Source organism: Temnothorax longispinosus, unplaced genomic scaffold, assembly GCF_030848805.1.
Source record: "Temnothorax longispinosus isolate EJ_2023e unplaced genomic scaffold, Tlon_JGU_v1 HiC_scaffold_740, whole genome shotgun sequence".
NCBI classification, from domain to species: domain Eukaryota; kingdom Metazoa; phylum Arthropoda; class Insecta; order Hymenoptera; family Formicidae; genus Temnothorax; species Temnothorax longispinosus.
The window spans coordinates 1-4677 of record NW_027270606.1 but is presented as its reverse complement, the minus strand read 5'-3'; the positions used below and the strand labels follow the sequence as shown (position 1 = coordinate 4677).

The 4677-nt window shown below is 34.6% G+C and overlaps 2 long non-coding RNA genes across 2 annotated transcripts; both read right to left on the bottom strand.

Annotated features, from left to right (window-relative positions):
• Positions 1 to 2943: 2943 nt before the first annotated feature.
• LOC139824984 (uncharacterized) lies at positions 2944 to 4536 on the bottom strand. The gene is made up of 3 exons (XR_011735400.1): positions 4341 to 4536; positions 3892 to 4067; positions 2944 to 3142 (listed from the first exon to the last, which is right to left on the bottom strand). It is a non-coding gene; the product is annotated as an uncharacterized lncRNA (long non-coding RNA).
• Positions 3174 to 3809, bottom strand: LOC139824985 (uncharacterized). Its single transcript, XR_011735401.1, has 3 exons — positions 3684 to 3809; positions 3481 to 3604; positions 3174 to 3350 (listed from the first exon to the last, which is right to left on the bottom strand). It is a non-coding gene; the product is annotated as an uncharacterized lncRNA (long non-coding RNA).
• Positions 4537 to 4677: the final 141 nt, after the last annotated feature.

Below are 4677 nucleotides of genomic sequence, written 5' to 3'. Positions count from 1 at the left end.
CTTGAAAAATACATATGATATAAAGGCACAAAATAAAAAAAGTATGCAGAATTATTCTTATTGTTAGTACAAAGTAATCGGAGCATGATCCTGGAGACGTCCCATGTCCGTGATATCGTCATCGTGGACGGGGCCTGGGGCCCACAGAAAAAATAATAAAAATAATATGTATGTGCGTATGCATATGTATGTGCGATTGCGTATGCGTGTGCGTGTGTATGTATATCTATGTTGAATTGCATTACTGGTTTTATGTAATATTATTTACTTTCGACAGTAACAATAAAAAAAATAATATATCATAATATATTTCATTTATATATGTATTTTCGTTTATATTTCCTAACATTTTATCAACGAAATAATAAATAGAGTTTCTTGTCCTAAATAACATTACCGTTTTTCTTTCTTCAAATATACCCTAGAATCCTAACACCACACTTCCAAAAAATCCTGATTTTACCATACTAAGTGTACGCTACCCAATGTACTAAGAGAGAGAGGGACAGGGATGGAGAGAGAGAGAAAGAGAGAGAGAGAAAGAGGAATAAATGGGTGCATGCAAATTACATACATAGGAGAGAAAGGAATAATACGAGAGATATCTGTCCTTGTCTAACGAGGCATCTGTACGACATATATCTGTCAAAGTTCGTTCTTTGAAACGGCTTTATAGATCGCAAAATTTTTTTACAGGAGTAAAGTATAGGTACTAATGAAGAGTTGTTCTTTTCATGTGCTCCCTAAGTTACATAACAGTTACAAACTGGTTTACTGGGATTATGTTATAATAATTAAGATTTTTATTCAGTTTTGTTATCTATACTGTTCATCAGCTGCCGTTACCCTCTACTCTGATGCTAAGACTGAGGTATATTTTTCTATATAAAGACAGAATAAAATTAGTTGTATAAATCAATACTATAAATTTAATATTTATTGCATTTGTTATAAAAGTTATTATTTTACCCCATCAAGAATGGATAGATCCTTTGAAAGAGTTTTACATCATTCATTTACATTACAAGAAAAAAATTATTAGAGGTGCAAGAGATGCAGTAAATTGCCAAGTCTAATAAGTACCCGCGTCAATACATACTATGTATACTAATTCACATTCTCAATTATGCTACTGTTATTATTTGTCATCAGACAATTATAAACATACACATAATAATTAGATACATATTATATATGTATATACACGCACATGTGTGCATAAGAATATATGTAATTTATAAAAATCGGGTGCTTATCAGGCTTGATACGTTACTGCCTTCTGCTACGGACGGCCAGAAAGCATTTTCAGGTTCAGGCCGTATTGCTAAAGAATCCATAGACGCGGCAACGCCGCGCGGCGTTGCCGCGTCTATAGCATATGTCTCTCTACCGTGCGTCCGTGTGAGCAATTCAGTGGTGTGTGTACGTGTACGGACATACACCACTTCATAGAACTTGAAATAAGTTGGTAACACTGAAACCGGAGTTTCGCGTTGTCACCACGCGAGGTCTCCAATATCAGTTCGGCCTTTGCTTTAGTTGACAGAGTTGACATTACCGACGTCGAGGAAGTTTGGCCTTAGCTTTAGCATCCCCTTAACACTGGCAATACCAATGGGATTTTGTGTGGAAATTTTTATCTTTGGCAAAAATGCCTTCATTTCCATTGCGTCTGAAACAATAAGAATTCAATGGCATTTTAATAAATGGTACTATTTTGTCTTTAATATAAATGCCTTCATTTCCCATTGCCTTTGGTTCAACGAACAACCTAATAGGAGCTCTTGCCTTAGGCGACTAGCGCCTAAAAATATCTGCTTCGGTCCCGTAGGGCGGGGGTCTCCTTATACCAGAGAGAAACCTGAGAGCGGCCATCCGGCTTCGGGGGACGTCTAGAGACCCTAAAAGAGAGACCCGACTTCTTGGGAGTCCGCGTGATTGGTGCACGTAACTTGTGTCCACAAAATGGCGCCGCCCAATAGGAACCCTTGCTGATCCAGCGCGAAAAAGCAGACAACTTGGATTGAATTACACTCACTCTCCGAATTTATTTAAATATAGTAATGAATAATACGTTTTTTGAAACATGCATATATCATATAAGTGAAATAATAATAAATTAAGTGAAAAAGGTATGATAATATGTATTTAATATTATATATATATATATATATATATATGTAGGTCCAGAAGTATGTTCCGGGACTTTTATTTTTTACATCGGTATATTCCAGGACATTTGGCAGTTTCCAGGACTGTCCTGGAAAAAATTCATGTCCTAGGTCTAGAGGTATGTTCCGGGACTGTTTACGTTTTTTGAAATGTACAGTCCTGGAATATAACGCATATATATGTAATCAGATTCAAAAAATTGTCCCGAAACGTGCCGTAGGACATGAATTTTTTCCAGGACAGTCCTGGAAACTGCCAAATGTCCTGGAATATACCGATGTAAAAAATAAAAGTCCCGGAACATACTTCTGGACCTACATATATATATATATACATACATATACATAATGATATAACTATATTATATTTATTGTAAATTATCGTATTGTCGCATGCATCGCCATAGTTTTACTATTATATATTTTTTTCGGTAAACGACCCCCAGAATTCCCTATTCGAAGTCGAAATCGAATAAAACGCATCATTATCTTATTCTTTATGTTGTGACAGTTTCTCAACGTTTCGCATGCAATGGCCTGCATTTTTTCATAAAAAAAATGAACTAAATCAAATTTAGTCGTTTCAAAATTTGTTTTTAGATATGGTAAGTACTGCCTCATAACAATTTCCATCTGATGAAAATACTCAAATGTTGCGTTATTTACGAAAAAAAGCGTATTACGTCGAAAAGATTTCAACAACACAAATTTTGCAAATTTTGAGGATGGATTGTATGTGAGAAATCCAGCGGAACTTAAACACAATTTATAAGTAATATTATTGTTTGAAACACGGGAGAGAATATAGCCGGCGATGTTGTACAATACATTCAGTTCAATGTCCTCTATGTGTATTTTTCTCGTTGACAAATCAGGAACAAGTGGCAAGCGGTTTTTTATTTCTTTAGATTTAGGTGTACTCAAAAAATCGCCAACAATAATTCTGTCGTCTTCTTCGTAGCTGGAATTACCTACAGGTTTTAAATATTTTGAAATTGCGATTATTTTTAAATTTTGCTTGAATTGCAAGGCGGTTGGAATGGGTTGTTTAGCTCTAACACAAGAAAATATGTTTTCGACGCAATCTGATGTTAACCGACCTTAACTCTTTCTTTAATCGTTCAACTTCATTAAGTTCTTAGTTGCTTATTTCTCTTGAATAGGTAGGAATAGAGGAATCTACAAGATAATATAAGAAGTCGTATAAGTAATTATAAATAATGAATAACATAATGGTAATATATTATAGTAAGTCAAATTTTGTAACCACAGAAAGAGTAATAAATTGTTATTGAATTTGCAACATTACTCGATGTCAATGGAATAATATCAGGAACATCTGCTCCGAGACAGTCCTCTTGCTGCTTGTCTTCATGAACATTAAATGTTTCAAATGCACCAGGTTGCCTTTGTGAAGATTTATTAGTTTTTTCCTAAAAAGTTAGTTATTTTCATGAAAAGGTAATACTTTTTGCTCTTTTTAACTAAGATACGCAAAGAAAAGAAACTCACGTTTTTACTAATAGATGCACTGCTCATTTCCAATTGAGCAGGGAAAATTGTGGGCACAGCGTTGCCTTTTAATTTTCTTTTCCCGTCATCGCGTACTTTTTCCCACATATCATTTGCAAAATGTACCTATAAAAAATTTTTATATATTGTCAGTATTTTTATTTTTATAACTCAAATGAAATTAATTTATCTCTCACATATTACTTACTTCACATACAAAAAGATCTATTGTCGATTTCCAATTCCTTAGTCTATGTTTGCCTATGTTAGCAATCCAAACATCTCTTCTTTTTGGATTCGTTGGGAAACGAGCCATAAAAATTTTTATTCCTTTCTTTGTGCGTTTTAAACATGTTGACACACAGCAAGCTGGCATTTTTATATCTATAAAAATAATTATTTAGTTATTTTTTGTTCTTCTTTTCATATATTTATACATATTACACACAATTTTTTAAAATAAACATTCCTTATTGCTGTTAATTACTTTGCAAAATAAGGTTAAAGACATTCAACATTGTAAATATTTATTAACATACATCGAAGATAATACTTTTCTACTTTCTTAATCAAACTGCAAAATAGTGCAGACATGTTATATACAGCTATTACTTACCACAGATTGATGTGTGTAAATAAATGAATCATGTTACTTACACGACACAGCAGTGTATTGTGCGACGACACAAGATCACATCACAAATGATATACGGCCGCGACACAACGTGACACACGAGCGAGCATACGTTGGGCCTCATTCGTTCGATATTCTTTCTTTGTTACAGTGTCAGAAATGCTCGCCGTTAATCGCAGGCATGTACGAATTACACGTGCTACGGCGCGAGTAAAAAGTCCTGTGTTTCTGATGCAATCTCCCTCCATATGTTCACGGCATTTGCGGCCATTTTGTGGACAGTTGTCGGGTCTCTTATTATAGGGTCTCTAGGGACGTCTGTTTTAATCTGCCCTCTGAGAAAGTGGACGTCAACTACGG